We start from the raw sequence: 6,764 nt of genomic DNA, 5'->3' as shown, positions 1-6,764 counted from the left end.
TGTGGCTTCATATCACATACAGTGGCTGTAACACAGGGTTTATCTATTGTTTGTCCTTAGCCACGTTCAAACTAAAAAAGCACAACCTGCTCAGTTCAGCCCAAACTCCTGCTTCTGCTGCTGTGTATATACATGTCCATTTTTATGTGATGTTTTTAAAATTCAGAATTACGCACCAATTAGAATGAATAAAATACAGTATATTCCACATCACTGCTTTCCGATTGTGTGTTGCTTTGAGGAGGATCGACATAAATACGAGCATTTTCCATACAAAAGCTGCGAATAGATGCTGAATACACCTTAAAATGAACTTAGAGACATGTATTTAGCAAGAAAATAAGATAGATGACAGAATGTATATGACTTTACTGTTTGCAGTTCCAAGGTCGCCAATGATTACCTCCATTTGTCAAGTATTGTACTTTTAAACTCTTCTATAGACACTCACAAAACATATCATACCATAAAATATCTAATACCGGTAATTGCAACTATTTATGTTGTATCTGGATACTTTCAGCTGGATTGAGAGTCCTCCACATCTGTTCCAAGTGGCTAGTACCATTCTTCTTACAACATGAAATGAAAAGTGGCCCTCATGTGTGGAGTTTCTTCTCTCTATTTCTGTGTTGATTCTCTCCGGCTACTCTGGCTTCCTCCCGCTGCAGTGGTTACTCTTTACTTTTCCTAGAAACGAGTGTAAGTGGTTTCTCTGTGTTGGCCCTGCGATGGACTGTTCAATATGTACCCTCCCTTTTACCTCATAATTGCTTGCATAGATTTCATCTTCCGTATGACCCTGAATTGGACTAAGTGGTTAAGAAAATGGATGGATAGATGGATGGATGGATGGATGGATGGCAGTGAAATTCTGCAATCAACATGATTTCTGCAATGCATGTTTCAATTTTTCCCTTTAGCTGTAGATTTGCAAGCAAACAAGCACTCTAACTAATGGCCCATAATAAACTTTTCATCTCTGTCTGCTGTTATCCCTGTTAGTACAGTGTATCTCATTAGGAATTTAAGGGCTGACTGTCAGCTCCAGGAGAAGTCAGCATATTGGGTTACTAGGCAGAATCTTGAGGAAAAGAGTAGTTCCAATTTGTGGCCACTAGATGGCGTTAGTGATCCCACAGATTCTGAAGCCACTCACACAGTCCTACTGGCATGTAATGAGATGGGGTCCCTATCTCAGCTGTATCCTAGGCAACCGAGGCTAGGGACAGGGAGAGGGCAGAGTGTGTTTATGTGTGTGTTTGTTTTGTGTGTCTCTGTGTGTGTTCTTAAGAACATAAATGTTCATTAATATGTGTTTGAACTGGACCTTCACAGCTGATGGTCGAGCTCTGGAGGGTTTTAGAGTTCATGTGATCCGCTGCAAAACATATTTGTAAAAGATAAAGATGATGAAGAAGTTGCTTAGCTGTGACCTTCAGGAGCAAAAAAAAAAAAAAGAACAAATGCCCTTGACACTGAAAATTAAGACATGAACTATAGAAACAAATACTAAACAAACAAAAATACAGAAGTTATGACACAGTTCAGAACTCTACACAACAACACAACACAGATTTAACCTCACATTTTATGAGATGTCCTGAAACCAGGATCAAATGTATCTCATTCAGAACTAAAAGCTAAGTTTTTCATGATTTTCATTTCACCACGCAACTGAACTTCATGTCCCATTTTCAAGTTTTAATTATAATTTTAATAAAAGGCTGTTTCACATGACCCCTGCTGAGCTAAAACAATGTTTATCTTGATGGAAAGAAGTAAAAGAGATCCAGCTGAGGTCTGCATAGAACCACGGAATTTAAATATTTAAGAAATCTCAAAATAGTACAAACAAAATATTAGAAAAAAAAAAAAACAGCTGAAAAGGGACATTTTGGAGTTGGTCAAATGTCAAATTTCAGTTAAAAAAACCAAACATGGTGCATCAAAGTTCTCTGCATTAAAATTCACATGTTAATCTACAGAAACAAACAGAGTATAAAAGAATCACTTTGTTATCAGCTTGCATTTTGGCTTTCAGCTTCAGTTCTCTTTCCAAACGTTCAGACAGACCAGTGATATACAGCTTTCCCAGCAAACAAAGGAGAAGAGAAGCAAAGTTAGTGACGCAATTAGCACGTACAAAGTCAGATATTTTACAATGATGCTTGATCATGTGTTCCTCTGATATAGCGGACATGTTTTCAGTATTGCTTGTTATATTATGTGAAACTGACAGATATAAGGTAAAGCACAGACAAAGAAGAACACATTGTATTCTGATACTTAGTAGAGGACGCTTTCTGAGTGTCCTTCAACTTCCCTCATTCACCTGACTACTACAACACAACTCCATGGAGAGATTGATAGACTTTATTGATCCAGCGCTGTGGAAATTTATGCTATAGCAGCAACACTTGGAACAAACTTTAAAGACATAATGTGGGGGGAACGTAGTACAGTGAGCAATGTGCAGTATATTAACAACCTCTTTGCTGAGATGTAGTTGCAGACAAAATCTTACGTTTCCAAAAGATGTGTGCACAAAAAAAAATAATCAGACCAAGCATATTATTGCAAGTGTGACTATATAACAGTGATAAAACACAGGGTAATTGCACAGTATAAAGGGAAAAATGATGAATGAAGCATAGTGGATGCTAAATCATGCCATACCAAATGAATTATAAGACTATATACGGTATTGAGTGAAATACTACATACTTAAAAGGTGTATATGTATAATATTCATGAGTATACCTTTGTGTATGTGATTATTTTCTTTAAAAACTAGTGCAAGTTTACTGAAGTGGCAGAACGGACAGTTAAGAGTTTCAGCTGCATTACAGGCTTGTGTTGAAACATCTGACAGATATGGTGATGAAGGACTTGCGACAGCATTTCTCCCTGCACCGACAGCGCAGCAGTCTGCTGCTGAAAGAGCTGCTGCTGAAGAATGATGTAAGGCTTGAGAGGTGTTGTCCATGATGGATTCTTGCTTTGCTAACATCTTCTTCACACCTACTTTCTCTATGGACTTCACGGGGCAGAGCAAGACGCTCTTAACGTGTTTTATCTTTCTTTGCTTACATCTCAAAGAGCTTTCACAGAAAAATAGAAAAGGTCTGTAACATCATTCTGCACACTCTGAAAGACTTCAGTCTTCAAAGCAGGTGAAGGTGACTTTGGCCTTTTTTATATAAGATATCTCTGTCGGTGGACCACTGCAGTTTGCTGGTGAGGTAAACACCCAGTTATCTGTACTTCTATGTGATCTCAGTGTCCACACTCTGAATGTTCACTGGTATAGCCAGGGAGAGGGGAAGAGCTTCCTGCGGAGGTCTCTATCCATCTCCTTTGTCTCCATTGACTTGACGGCCCCGATGTTCAGGTCACACCAGTCTCTGATGTGTGTAGTGACTCCCAGTCTCCTATGATCCATCTCACTCCTCCCAGTCACATGTCCAATCATGGCATGTCATTAGAGGACTTTTAGAAGAGACAGCAACCCATGCTGTGTGATATCTAATGTGTAAAGTGTGGAGAGGAAATGGAAAATCCCTGTTCTTTCAGACTAATATAACTGACACACTATCATAAGCCCCCTACAGAGTGCTGTTGGCTTAGTGAGGTTGTCAGTGGTCCTTACACTTCTTTTAGCTTGTGAAGATTTTCTGACTGAGGCACGCTTTCATGAAGGCCAATTTAGCATTTAATTGCATTCTGTCTCTTCTCTGAACTCTTTCCAATCAGTAAAAGTCAGTCTGATGATGACGACTCTTCTCCCTCTGCTCAGCCCCTTCCTTTCTTTTCCTCGCTCACTCCTGCAATAATGGATTAGGTTTATATACACTTTTCAAGGCACCCCAATTGCTTTACACTAAATCCATTGTTCATTTATGTCACATTAATACTTGGTGGTGTTAAGCTACACGTGTAGCCACAGATGCCCTGGAGCTGACTAATGGAAAATGTGGCAGTCAAACTGAGCCAACAGCCTCTTTAACTATCGCTGAACATGCATTTATATTCATGCACCAGCCACGCTGACTCCAGAGGCAAGACGGTGAAACGTCTTGCCCAATTAGTCGTGGTGTGCATACAAAATAACCAGTATGTTGATATCCATTTGCTAGCATGAAAAATGATGGAAAATGAGAAAAAATATGCAGTTTCTCTGCCTCAGGATGCCACTTGGCAAGACCTGCTTCAGGAATGTGCATAATAAATGCCACTGTGCAATCAATGTGAGTCAGATGCCAAGTTTTAAAGTCAGAAAGTTACTTTAAGTGTGCAAATGCAAGTCCTTGCAAACATTTTAGACAGTCAAACAAACGACTGGCAATTTTGGCCAACAACATCAGAAGAGGAACACAAAAAAGGCTGAACAGACTGGTGTGGTCAGCAGGGATTGGACAGGAGACAAGCAGAGATGGATCCCCAGAAATAGGGGGATCACACCCTAACCAAAGCAGGGGACCACTGTCCTGGCATCAGGATAATCGGGCAGGTAGGTGCGCCGCAAGCTGCAGATTAGCTTGAGTGTTGATAGCTTGGGAATTGATAAGGGTAGCAGGGTATTTGCTTGAGCATAAAACTTTGGAGCTCATCCACACTAATCTTGGAAATAAGTTTCCATCTTGGTCTACACTGACCTGATCACAGCATTTTTGGTAAGATAGATACCAAAACCTAGACAGGTGTTTAAAAAAGAGTTACTAAACAGATGGGGTTTCAAAAACGTGTGTGGTTAACAAACAGGATAAGCAGGCAACAGTACAAATTTATGATTAATTGAAAACAAGTAACAAGTAGGTGCACCAAAAAGTAAGCAACCAGAAACAGATGCGGATCATACACTAAAGTAAAAATATATGAAAATTCTCAGACAGATTGATTGAAACAAGCAAAAAGACAGTAAAGCTGGAAGCAAACTAACCACGGAGGGTAAAAACACATGAAAAAGTCATCAGAACAGAACTGTGGGGCGTCATAGACATGGGAAGTAAAACCTAAAGATGTAAAGACAGAAAATATTTCATAATAGAAAATGATCCTAAAAAAAAAAAAAAAAAAATCAGCTTTTACTTCTCATCATTTGAGGACACCAGATAAAAGTCATCATAGGAATTTTTTTCACATTCAGAAAACAAAATCAGCTCCTGTGGCAGAAAAATCCATTTGAAGTTTGAACTGATTACTTTTCCTGCTGCTTTCCATCGCTATAGATCTTCACATCTTTCTGCCTATGGTACTGCTGATGGTGAAAACATGCAGCAACACCTCTTACCCGTGTAATAACTCCATCTAGACTTTCACATCCTGGTAACAGCTACTCTCAGAATGAGAACAATTAAAACTCAACAGTTATCATCAATGTATGAATCTAATCTGCTGCGGATACAGAGAAAAAATAACTCAAATCTTAGAGGTGTGAGTGCAAGTGCAGTGGTTTGTCAAAAATAATCTTTTTATGCAATAAGAAGGCTCTTCACATCTCGCACTTTTCTTTTGGCTCCATCCATGACGTCACTCTGAGGGCTTTTGTCGATTACTTTAAAAGCAGCAAATTAAAGGCAAAGCCCTTCACCCAGTTTCTGCCAATGAAGTAGATTCAGGAGTAAGGCCACCAGTGTTGCAAGCAGCAGGCTCTGAAAAAGAGCTTTGGTTGTGGTAAAATCATTTTCCATCTGTCCAGTGACATGATTCAGTTCAACTAAAACTGCAGCCTGTTTCTGATGTTTTTACCAGCGGTAATGAGTGTGTCCTTTGCATCAGAAAGGACTGGAAAGACTAATCTCCCTGCAACTTTTCAAAAACATAACAATAAAAGTCCAGTTGTTTTGGCAAATGCCTCTTTTCCATTAGTATCAGCTTGTCTCAACTTAACTCGACTCAACTCGTCTCAGCTTGGTCTTGTTTCTTTTCCATTGCAATTTAGCACCAGGTCTGAAATGGGCGTGCTTTGTGTGAAATTGCTGTGACATCAGTGTTGTGCGCAACCAACAACATACGCGACAAACACAAGATGCATTATTATAGTTACTGATAAGGTGTATCGCCAACTGCCTCAGTCACCATTTTATTAAAATAAAACAAAAAAAAAAAACCAAGCTCATAGCACTCAAACTTACCTAAGCTCTCTTGTGCACCCATTTTGCACACTTCTCACACATTTTTCTTCCCATTGTGTTACTGGTGAAGAAGTTGTAAGGGAACTGTAATGTTTGGACGGCAAAAAGCCAGTCGGGTCAGATGGGGTTGCTCCATTCTCTCTTTTTTTTTCTCATATCAGCAGCTTCAATTAATGCGGCACCATTAGCAGCAATTTTTAATCTTTCTATTCTTATTGCTGAAACTCCAGCCAAGTGGAAGACTGCTATTGTTCATCCTCTTGGATAAAAAAGTGGAGACCAGGGTGACTTACAGGTCCAGATCCATTTTGTCAAATGCAACCGAGGTACTTGAAAAACTTGTATGCAACGTTAACTTAATATCTAGGAAAACAAGTTTTCTTCTCAGATTATTGTTCTGTCATTGACGTTTTAAAAGTTAGAAATTATATTGCAACTTTATCTGATTCCAAACAGCACTGTGCAACAGTATTGCTTGACCTAGCCAATGCATTGACTCTTTGCATTATTTAATTTTGTTATAAAGATTAGACCATATTTGGAACCTCTGGCCAGTCATGGTCATGGTTCTCAAATGACCTCTCAGGATTATCTCAGAATGCAGCAAGCAAAGTGCATCAACCTAGC

The sequence above is a fragment of the Telmatherina bonti genome (assembly GCF_933228915.1).
Source record: "Telmatherina bonti genome assembly, chromosome: 7".
NCBI classification, from domain to species: domain Eukaryota; kingdom Metazoa; phylum Chordata; class Actinopteri; order Atheriniformes; family Telmatherinidae; genus Telmatherina; species Telmatherina bonti.
The sequence above is the reverse complement of the archived record's forward strand: the minus strand, read 5'-3'. Positions refer to the sequence as shown.